Raw genomic sequence first — 12,647 nt, forward strand, 5'->3', positions numbered from 1 at the left:
TAAATAGTTCATTCCATTTCATTTTCAAATCATCCAACTTAGTTTACAACACTAAGCCTATATTTATCATTTGTAAAAGCGGTAATTCGTCACATCGGGGGGTTATCGCACCTTAGTGAGATTGAGTTGGGTCACTTCGAGTTGTTGTCGTCTTTATCTTCAGAGTCAGAGGTTTATTTTTCTTGTACCAAATTTAAAGTCCTCCGTTTGGAGCAGGTTCTTATTTATCGCTTTTATTTATTTATTTACTTGTTTCACTTTTATTTTATTTACTTTCTGTCTACGCTTTACTTTATTTATTTTCTGTCTACGCTTTATTTTATTTACTTTCCTGTATCGCTTTACTTTATTTACTTTCTGTCTACGCTTTATTTTTATTTACTTTCTGTCTACGATTTACTTTTATTTACTTTCTGTCTACGCTTTATTTTTACACGCTTTACTCGTCCTTTACGCCTCACATTCTAAAATAACTTTTCATCATGATCAATATCGTTGTGTTTGTTGGTATTACCATGTCTGGCTAAATCTTTTAAAGGTTAGAATGTAAGGATCGCGGTTAAAGAGATGTTTCACATATTGAATCTGTAGAAATACTTTAAAGGCTGTTTTGATTTTTAACTTGAGTTTTCTAAAACAAACTTGGTTAGTTTTAACTATCCAAGGAGTGCGAAAGCACCCTGGCTTAGTTAACTAGGATTTTTTATCACTTTAAGGAAAAACTATTTTTGAAACTGTTTTCGGACGCGTTGATAAATTTAAAATCAGGAAACTCCTTGGGTAAAACTTTCCAAATCAAAATCACTTTTCAACTAAGTTTATGAGTCTCATTTCTTAAAAATAAGTTTACTACTTTAGCCTTTTGCGCACCTTTTATAAGTGACAATAAAATGCCTTAATTTAATGGTAAACTCGGTTCTGAATACGCGAAAGCGACGGTTCCTGTTAAATGGATTCTTTTCAAGAGTAGAAAATATTGCCTCATAAGTAGTTCTATTTAGACAATCGAAACATCACTTAACTGACGTGATATACATTCAAACCTGTCTCTATCTGCATTGCATTTATTATTTACCGTTATTTTGCAAAACCCAATATCTCTTTTATACCGCCTTAGATAAACATCGTAACGATAGTAATCGATAGATTGACGATCTGGTCTCTGTGGGATCGATATTCTTTTATATTACTTTGACGCGATTCATGCACTTGCGAATTCACACAATCAAGTTTTTGGCGCCGTTGCCGGGGACCAACTTCGTCAAATTTCGTACCCTGTTGTTACACTGTCTAGACTAAGGAATTATTGGCCGATAAATGCGAAGAACCTGTAGTACCGGAAATTTAGTAGATCCTTTAGCGGAACCCGAACGTTACACTCGTACACGCCTCTTACTCATTCGAATTAAGAAAGCTATGGCCGAGAATCGCGACCGTAGACCTCTTAAGGAATTCACCCAACCCTCTGACGAGGACCCTAGTTCGAGTATAGTAAACCCCCTTATTCCCGCTAACAATTTCGAACTTAAACCGTCTTTGTCACAATTAGTGCAACAGAACCAATACGTGGGTCTCGCTACTGAGAACCCGAATCAACATTTAAAAGTTTTTATCCACCTGGCCGACGCCTTTAAATCTAACGGTGCTTCACCGGATGCGATCAGTTTGAGATTATTCCCTTTCTCCCTCAGGGATAGAGCACGTTCATGGTTAGATTCACTTCCAGCTAATTCAATAACTACATGGGAAGACCTTAGGAGAGTATTCCTTGCTAGATATTTCCCCCTAGTAAGACTGTTGTTCTTCAAAACCAAATAACTAGATTTACTCAAAACCAAGGAGAATCGCTTTTTGAAGCCTGGGAGAGATATACAGAGCTATTAAGATTTTGCCCACACCATGGCCTAGAACAATGGCTGGTCGTTCATACCTTCTACAATGGACTCCATTATAACACCAAGATGAGAATCGACGCTGCCGCAGGTGGCACGCTAATGAACAAACCTTATCCTGAAGATTGTGACCTAATTGAGGATATGGCCCAAAACCATTACCAATGGGGAACTGAACGAGCATCAATAGAGAAAAAGGAGACCCAAGATGGAATACATGAGATAAGCTCTCTAGACATGATGCAGGCGAAAATGGACGCTTTAGCCCTTAGGATCGAACATATGTCTACAAACACTAACACTGCAGCAGTAGTCCACACAGAGTGCGAACCTTGTGAATCTAAAGGACATGAATCGGCAGAGTGTAACCTTTTGAACAACCTGAACATCGACCAAGTGAATTACGCCAAAGGTAACCTATTTTCAAACACTTACAACCTTGGATGGAAGAATCATCAGAATTTTTCCTATAAAAACCAGAACCCTATCCAAAATCATGCACCTCAGAGACCGCAAGGTTATCAAGCCCAAAAACCAAACCAACCTATGCAAGTTGTGCCCCAGAAGTCTAACCTTGAGAAGATCATGGAGAGCTTTATATCGGGCCAGACTCAACAAAATAAAGAATTCCTAAACCAGAACATTCACGTAAATGAACTTATAACGCAATTAGGAACCAAGGTTGATCAAATAATCACTCACAACAAGATGCTTGAAACCCAGATCTCACAGGTAGCACAAAACCAAGCCCCACAGACTACACCTGGAGGCCAATTCCCTGGACAACCTCAACCAAACCCTCGAGGGCAAGCTAACGCTATCTCGTTACAAAGTGGGACCGCTTACGAAGGGCCTCATAACCCAGCGATGAGCGAGTCCAAAACTTCTAAAGAAAATATACCTACCAACCAAGAAGAGGAACCGGTAGAACCCGAGAAACAAACCGACCAAGAAGGAGAAGCCAAGGATAAAACTTACAAACCACCACCCCCGTACAAACCACCAATCCCATATCTGCAAAGACTTAAACAAACCAAAGTCAACAACCAATACCAAAAATTTATAAAAGTAATAGAGAAGCTTCATGTAGAGATTCCTTTCACCGAAGCCATCACCCAAATTCCTTCTTACGCCAAATTTCTCAAAGACATCTTAACCAACAAGCGTAGGCTTGACGATCCAAAACCCTTGGAATGCAACTTTATTTCTGAGGATAAACTTGCTAAGAAGGAGAAAGACCCTGGTAGTTTTTCTATGCCTTGCATTTTAGGGAGTCATGTGATCGACAAAGCTTTCCTAGACTTAGGCGCTAGTGTGAGTTTAATGCCCTTAGCTGTGTGTAAAAGGTTAAACTTAGGAGAATTACAACCAACTAAGATGTCCCTCCAATTAGCTGATAGGTCTGTTAAGTATCCTGTAGGCATTTTAGAAAACATCATAGTTAGGATAGGTCAACTTTATATCCCAACAGACTTTGTGGTCATGGATATCAAGGAAGACGATGATATCCCTATCCTTTTAGGTAGACCATTCTTATCAACAGCTGAAGCTATAATAGATGTCAAAAAAGGGAAATTAACCTTCGAAGTAGGGGATGAAAAGATCGAGTTCATTCTTTCAAAATTCCTGATGGCACCAATCCTAGGAGATGCATGTTATGCGATCAATATCATAGATGAGTGCATAAGAGAATTTGATCGAGAAGAACCCATGATCGAACCATTTTCAAACCCGAATGAAAAGGATGACGAGCTAGAGGAAACGAAACCTCACACTAACGAATGTTTGGACTTTACTCCAGACCCTTCACCAAATTCTCAAAAACCAGCTCAAGAACTTAAGGAACTACCCAAGAACCTAAGATATGAGTTTTTGGATGAAGAAATGAACCGCCCAGTAATAGTTAGTGCCACCTTAAACCAAGACGAGACGAATCGACTCTTGAATGTTTTAAGAAGATACCTCTCTGCCTTAGGGTAAACATCTCTTATTTAAAAGGAAAAAGCCCATCCTGTGTATGCACAGGATCTCGCTAGAGGAGGATTCAAAACCTTCCAGAACATCAGAGACGAATCAACCCTGTAATGAGCGAGATAGTAAAGAAGGAAGTCCTTAAACTACTGAAAGTTGTTATAATTTATCAGATCTCTGATAGTAAATGGGTAAGTCCTGTACATGTGGTACCCAAGAAGGGAGGCATCACAGTCGTGCAGAACAAGAAGGGCGAGCATGTAGCTAAACATATAGAAGGCGGGTGGCGTATGTGCATAGATTATAGGAAGCTCAATAAGGCAACTAGGAAAGACCATTTCCCCCTTCCATTCATAGATCAAATGCTTGAGTGTCTTTCCAGACACTCTTACTTTTGTTATCTGGATGGATATTCTGGATTTGTCCAAATACCCATACACCCCGAGGATCAAGAGAAAACAACCTTTACCTGTCCTTACGGAACGTTTGCTTATAGACGAATGCCGTTTGGACTCTGTAATGCGCCAACTACTTTCCAACGTTGTATGATATCAATCTTCCCAAATTATCTCAACAGAATTATGGAAGTATTCATGGACGACTTCTCGGTGTGTGGGTTAGACTTTGAAGACTGCCTCATTAACCTTGAGAAAATCCTAGAGAGATACGTAGAAGTTAACCTTGTGTTAAACTGGGAGAAGTGCCACTTTATGGTTAAAGAACGCATAGTGTTAGGGCATATAATATCTGAAAGAGGCATTGAGGTCGATAAAGCAAAGATAGAAGTTATAGAAAACCTTAACCCTCCTAAGACAGTTAGAGAAGTCCGTAGTTTTCTCGGACACGCCGGTTTCTAACGACGCTTCATAAAAGACTTCTCTAAAATAACAAAACCCCTGACCGACCTTCTGATGAAAGACATTGAATTCATTTTCGATGAAAAATGCATCAAATCCTTTAATCAGTTAAAACAAGCGCTAATTTCAGCATCCATTCTACAACCTCCGGATTGGACTAAACCCTTCGAAATAATGTGTGATGCTAGCGATTTCGCTATAGGAGCTGTTTTAGGGCAAAGAAGAGATAAGAAACTGCATGTAATATATTACGCAAGTAGAACCCTAGATGCCGCTCAATTAAATTACACAACAACAGATAAGGAGCTCCTAGCTGTAGTTTTCGCAATCAATAAATTTAGGGTTTATCTTGTAGGATCTAAGATTATAGTCTATACGGACCATGCAGCTATTCGTTACCTTCTAAGCAAAAAGGATGCGAAACCTAGATTACTCAGGTGGATCCTTTTGCTACAAGAATTTGACTTAGATATTAGAGACAAAAAAGGAACAGAAAACGTAGTTGCTGACCATCTTTCCAAACTAGAGCATTTGAAGCCAGACCATTTACCTATAAATGATGCTTTCACCTATGACAGATTGATAGCTAAGTTAGATACCGTTCCCCCTGAACCTGATGGAGACAACCTTGGGACAGTTTCAGAAATTAGCAGAGTACCATGGTACATTGATTTTGTGAACTATCTAGCCCCTGATATCATACCACCTGACCTCAACTATCAACAAAAGAAGAAGTTCTTTAAGGATATAAGAAATTTCTATTGGGACGAACCACTCCTTTTCAAAGGAGGAACAGATAACATATTTCGACGTTGCATCCCAGAAGAAGAGGTCAGAAATATCATAGAGCATTGTCACTCTTCACCCTATGGTGGACATTCAAGCACATCCAAGACATACGCTAAGATCCTTCAAGCTGGTCTTTATTGGCCAACACTATGGCGTGATGTCCATGCTTATATTGCCCGATGTGATCGGTGCTAGTGCGCTGGAAACATCTCAAGACGTGACGAAATGCCTCTGAAGAACATCCAAGAAGTAGAACTATTTGACGTTTGGGGTATTGATTTCATGGGACCTTTTCCATCTTCGATGGGAAACAAGTACATTTTGGTAGTTGTTGACTATGTGTCCAAATGGATAGAAGCTATATCCGCACCCACCGACGACACAAGAGTAGTCATCAAGATGTTCAAGAATAATATTTTTCCCAGATTTGGAGTAGCACGACTTGTCATAAGTGATGGTGGATCACATTTTATATCCAGGATATTTAATAAACTTTTAAGGAAATATGGAGTAAAACACAGAGTAGCAACACCATATCACCCCCAGACTACAAGTGGAAGTATCCAACAGAGAAATTAAGCAGATCTTGGATAAAACTGTATCAATATCTAGAAAAGATTGGTCTGAAAAGCTACCAGAAGCACCGTGGGCTTACAGAACTGCTTACAAAACCCCTATTGGAACTACACCATACCAGTTGGTCTACGGGAAGTCATGCCACTTACCTTTTGAACTCAAGCACAAGGCATATTGGGCCATCAAGACCCTGAATTTGGATTACCTAGCATCTAGCAAGAAGCGAATCCTTGATATCCACAAATTGGAGGAACTCCGCCAGAACGCTTACGAGAATGCTGTTATATACAAAGAGAGAACCAAAGCTTGGCACGACAAAAGGATTGTGAAAAAGAAATTTAATATAGGAGACTCTGTTCTCCTCTTCAATTCGAGATTATGACTTTTTCCAGGTAAGCTGCGTTCGAGATGGACATGCCCCTTTGAGGTTTCCAAAATCCTAAAATATGGAGCAGTTGAAATCCGGAACAGTTCCTGTAATCCATTTGTGGTAAATGGACAAAGACTGAAGCAATACCAAGGAGGTGACATCCCCACAGAATACCATGACCAAACTCTGATCGACCCTCCAGTTCCTACCTCTAACATATAAAGTTCGAATCGTCAAGCTAACGACGTTAAACAAGCGCTGCATGGGAGGCAACCCATGATTTCTTTTCCTTTTGCTTTACTTTTACTATTTCAATTTATATTTTTATTTGTTTTATATATACGTATATCTATGTGGAGACTAATAGTTATAATATTTGCGATTTCAGGTGTCCTCTATTTCTAATCTAACTTTTTAGGATGGAAAATTGCGACATTATGCCAGTAATCTTTCGTGACCCAGTTCAAGAGCAACGCTACGCCATGCTTTCCTAGCGACCAATGCTACCCACCAGATATCCCGACTCAAGCTGCATGAAGGAATTAGGCATTGAGCCTAGTGTCAGGCATTTGTGCAATCAGTTACAATGGGATGAATATACTGATGCTATGCATGTGACTTACATGAACCTGACTTTGGAGTTCTTGAGCTCGCTGACCTACGAGCCTTATGTTGGTCACGCTAGTGATGATGGATACATTAATTTCAGATTGTTTGGGGCAGAATACACCTTCAACCACAAGCGTTTCGGTGACTTGCTGGGATTTCAAACTGCCTATGATGCCTCATCTGAGCTCCCCATGAGCTATTTCACGAGTCGAGACATCGAGAAGTTTTGGAGTGATATTACATGTGGAGGTAGTCCTGACCCTTTCACCCAAATATCCAACAAGATTCACAACCCTGCTTTCAGATACTTTCAGATGATCATTGCCCACACCTTCCTGGGGAAGAGTGACCCTAATACGCATGTGAGTGCTGAAGAGATCTTCTTCATGTACTGTACCACTCAGTCACACCGAGTAGATTGCGGAGCTTTCCTGATAGAGAGTCTATATCTTAATGCTCGCTCCGCTGTGAGCCCTATACACGTTGGAAGCACGGTGACTCATATAGCCTCAGCCCTGGGACTTGATAGAAGACTATCTCACCTGACGTCTTACTGCAGCTACACCTTGATGGATATTGATTTATGTTTGGACCGTGGCCTCATGAGGTGATCTTCTTTCCAACCGGATCAGTACAGGCTATTAATCAAGGGTGAGACTATTCACTACTTCACCTTGCCTGACCCTCAGGTAACTTGTGTTATTGATCAGGCCAACTGGGCCTACGCCATAGAAGGGCATGGAGAGACAATAGACGAGCCGAAAATCGCACCTATCAGAATCAAAGTCCGCACCAACAATCCGAATCTCCAGAATCCGAGCATGCAGTCTGAAATGGTTAAGCTTCGCATGGAGATAGCCTAGCTTCGCCAGGAGCTTGCTTACGTTGCTTTGCAGGTCGAAGTATCAGTTGCCTCACATGACACTGAAACTGATATACTGAATGATGAGATCGCCGACCTCCGACGCTAGATCGCAGAGCTTCGAGGATACGAAGTCGAGAAGACCCCACTATACCCTAAGCATTGATGCCATCACGAACCGAGAAATACCGTTTGATTTTCCTATTTTCCCGTTATTTATTATTCATGCTTACTTTTATTGTTTCCTTTGACCATATGCTTGCTTTATCTTTCCTAAGATCTCTGGACCCGTGATATTATATATATATATATATATATATATATATATATATATATATATATATATATATATATATATATATGTGTGTGTGTGTGGTGTGTGTGTGTGTGTGTGTGTGTGTATATATGTTTTTATGTCCATTTTATTTTATTTTGCTTTATTTTTTTTTGTTTTTTTTTGTTTTTTTGTTTTATCAAGCTTAAATCAAAAACAACATTCATAGAAACCTATGTGCACCCCTCTTACAAAAATGATGACAAAAGAGTTGAGGCCCAAGTAGCAATGACCAAATCCGACCCAACCAAATTCGAAGACATGGCGGGCGCCATAAGCTTCATGGTGGGCGCCATGATGTCTAGAACTTTAACGGACAGAATCCCTATTTTTCACCATTTTCATCTTCTTCAACCTCTCCAAACCCATTTTCTCCTTCTCCCAACTCCACCCAAGTTCACAAAAAAATCCCAACTTTCTCATTGTAACTCCAAGCCATTACCATTTCCAAACTTCACTCAACCATCTCTCCACCAAAAACCCAATAAAACTCCATTTTCATTTCCTTTCTATAAATACCCATTTTTCTCTACTATCACCATTAATGGCCGGAATGGAGTTCAACAACATCATTCTTCGTGGAGGAAAACCCGGAGAGCGACAAAACAAGATTTTGCAAAAATTGCAATCTCGGGAGATCCTCGCTACCAGGTATGTCGACGAAGATTGTTTGTACACTTTAGGAACATATCATAGTGTTTTCCACATGCTTGATACTTTAGGATTACACGATATCTTTGCTAGTAAAGCACCCACATATGATAGGCTCACTAGGAAATTTTTAAGTTCCCTAATTTACACTGCTTTCCCTGGCACTGCTAGCACAGTAGGTACCGTTTTTTTTAGAATTTTTAATGTGGAATACGAGTATACTACCGATGCTTTAGCGGGTTTGCTAGGAATGCCTTACGGTGAGGGCACTATCTGTGAGATGCCCTTGGATGCTGAATGGGCACTCAAGGCATTTACTTTTTGGAATAAATTATCAAATGTGACTGTCACTTCCTTTGAAGGAATTTTGGATTCTAATATTCATAACCCGGCCATACGTATTTTTAGATACCTTTTGGCATATACCATATTTGGCCGGGAAATTCTAACAAAGTAAATGCTCGTGAGTTGCTGGTTTTACAGGGTTGCCTCACTAATCGCATGATCAATCCTGTTCCTTTTATGTTGGCCCATTTGTCTGCCATTCTTAAAAAGGGAGGAACCATCTCTTTCAGTGGTTTGATTACGTCCATTGCTAGAGCGTTAAATCTCAACGTTGAGTTAGCCACCTTGGAACCACTCCCTCACTTCACCATTAACTTAAAGTTTTTGAAAGATATGAAATCATGCAAGGTGCGGCGAGCAGGTGGTTTTCACCTCATGATACATGGTGCAGCTGTACCCAATGTTGTTTTACCTTGCTCTCAGTGTACAGATGTGTGACATGCAAGGAACTGGACGTATGATCTTGCTGCTCCACCCTTTACCGATCCTTTTCCACCTAACATTCATATGGACGATGATATTCCTACTACATCACCTGCATACACTGCACCTTCTTCCTCTAACATTTTTGCAGGTACCACTCCCGGTTTTTACATCACCGAGGAGATGTGGCGCGAGCACCTGGCTCGTGAGGAAAGGCGTGACACCCTTCTGAATACCATAAACCAACAATTGACAAATAATATGAGTTTTATGGTAGATTCCCAGCAGCGTAGTGAGCAAGCACATCAGACTATCATTGAGTCGTTACTTGCAATCACTAATGAGCAGTATCGCCAATGATAGGCTAACGATCGTCACTTCGCTTTTATCGAGGCCACCCAAGGATCTCTCTTAGGTCACTCTCAGCAGCTGTAGGAAGGATTTAGTACTCATAGAAGACTTCGTCGACCCAAGCATCCTGACCAGGGCGGTGACGGTGACGGTATCGGTGATCACCCTTAGTCCTATCTCTCTCTCTCTCTTCCAAGTTACTCCTACCCTATCTCATATGGAAACATTGAGGACAATGTTCGGTTTAAGTGTGGGAGGAGATTTTTATCGCTTTCCTTTATTTTTATCGCTTTTTATCGCTTTCCTTTATTTTTAGTATGTTTTATGTGTTTTAGTTGTTTGCTTTTTCCTTTCAATAAAATAACATGTGTATGACGAGTCATCTGTGTAGTGTATCCGTATTTCTCCCATTTCTTTAACCTTACAAAAAAAATTGAGCAAAGAAAATAGTACATCTTGAACATTCAGGCTATAAGACAGGTTTATGACGAGATGTAAAAGACTTGGGAAAACTTTTTCTAAAATAGGTTTTGTCTTAACACCTTAGGCTTCATGATTATAAGAGTCGATCCCGATACCCCATATACTGTGGCCCTAATTTTTGTTCCAAATAAGTCCTTAAGTAGTTTATCCTTGCAGTCAGCTCCGGCTTAAGCATGCTCTACGTAGGGGACCGATGAAAATAAGTGAATGATCATAAAAATTCCTACTTTGTTCTCAAATCGTATGAAAATCCGGGCTAGGTGACTCTCACACGGTCATTTAACCCAGCAAAATAAAGACATATGCGGAACATGCAGAAGAAAAATAAAAAAATAATAAGCCTATTTGTTGGTTGGTTCAGAGGTATCTGGTGCTGAACTTGGTAGGGTGGATTACGATCCAATCCCCCATAACTGCAAATTGGGTTAAATAAAGGGGTTACACCAACTTATGTACCAGAGTCTCATGCTTATAAAAATGAAAAAAATAATAAGCCTATTTGTTGGTTGGTTCAGAGGTACCTGGTGCTGAACTTGGTAGGGTGGATTACGATCCAATCCCCCACAATTGCAAATTGGGTTAAATAAAGGGGTTACACCAACTTATGTACCAGAGCCCCATGCTTAAGATCATAATCACTAACCGGTCACTTTACTATGAGTATGTACGGATAACAGGCTTAATGTCATTGCACATGAATGAAAAGGACTTTAAGAAAACGAAAAGAAGGCCTAGGTATGGTGGGGTAATGTGCATTGATTTGTATAGGAACGAAGCCTACGACCGCATTTGCGGGAAATGTCACTACAATATCCTTAGTTCGATTTGTTAGTACCTATCGATACATTCCTTGAATGAACTTATAAGTCTTTTTTGCCTTGAATTAACTCTAGTTGATACTGTTTTTCTTGCATAAACTATAAAGAGTTTTGCTTGAGGACAAGCAAAGGTTTAAGTGTGGGACAATTTGATCACACTGAATTACATCGTGTTTTTGACTCGGATTTCACATGTTTATTAGGACTTTATTATCATTTTGTTTGTATTATGCTCTCTTTTATGTTGTTTTCAGATATTTAGCACTTTCAGACCCTTTTAGAAGAAACGAAGCAAAAAGACCTAAAATCAGGGTTTTTTGGCGGAAATTGTACACATGGCGTTGCACATGGCGGCCGCTATAGGAGAAGCCATGGCTAATCAGTCCTCAACCAGGAGGTAACCGCCACGTTCCCATGATCTTTCCCATTTACACACATGGCGGGCGCCATGAAGGGATGGCGAGCGCCACCTTTGGAAATCACGTTCCCACTAAGGAGAAGTTGGAGGGCACCGTGGTCTTTGCAAGCTGCTGAAATCCTCTATAAATAGTTCGTTCCATTTCATTTTCAAATCATCCAACTTAGTTTATAACACTAAGCCTATATTTATCATTTGTAAAAGCGGTAATTCGTCACATCGGGGGGTTATCGCACCTTAGTGAGATTGAGTTGGGTCACTTCGAGTTACTGTCGTCTTTATCTTCAGAGTCGAAGGTTTATTTTTCTTGTACCAGATTTAAAGCCCTCTGTTTGGAGCAGGTTCTTATTTATCGCTTTTATTTATTTATTTACTTGTCTCGCTTTTATTTTATTTACTTTCTGTCTACGCTTTACTTTATTTATTTTTTGTCTACGCTTTATTTTATTTACTTTCCTGTCTCGCTTTACTTTATTTACTTTCTGTCTATGCTTTATTTTTATTTACTTTCTGTCTACGTTTTACTTTTGTTTACTTTCTGTCTACGCTTTATTTTTACACGCTTTACTCGTCCTTTACGCCTCACATTCTAAAATAACTTTTCATCATGATCAATATCGTTGTGTTTATTGGTATTACCATGTCTGGCTAAATCTTTTAAAGGTTAGAATGTAAGGATCGCGGTTAAAGAGATGTTTCACATATTGAATTTGTAGAAATACTTTTAAGGCTGTTTTGATTTTTAACTTGACTTTTCTGAAACAAGCTTGGTTAGTTTTAACTATTCAAGGAGTCCGAAAGTACCCTGGCTTAGTTAACTAGGAATTTTTATCACTTTAAGGAAAAACTATTTTTGAAACTGTTTTCGGACGCGTTGATAGATTTAAAATCAGGAAAC

The 12,647-nt window shown here is 39.7% G+C and overlaps 1 non-coding gene across 1 annotated transcript; it reads right to left on the reverse strand.

Moving 5' to 3' along the window:
- Window positions 1-1,799: 1,799 nt before the first annotated feature.
- Window positions 1,800-1,906, reverse strand: LOC127098785 (small nucleolar RNA R71). The gene has a single exon (XR_007793481.1). It is a non-coding gene; the product is annotated as a small nucleolar RNA R71 (small nucleolar RNA).
- Between the last annotated feature and the right edge of the window lie 10,741 nt (window positions 1,907-12,647).

This window comes from Lathyrus oleraceus, chromosome 6 (genome assembly GCF_024323335.1).
Source record: "Lathyrus oleraceus cultivar Zhongwan6 chromosome 6, CAAS_Psat_ZW6_1.0, whole genome shotgun sequence".
Classification (NCBI taxonomy): domain Eukaryota; kingdom Viridiplantae; phylum Streptophyta; class Magnoliopsida; order Fabales; family Fabaceae; genus Lathyrus; species Lathyrus oleraceus.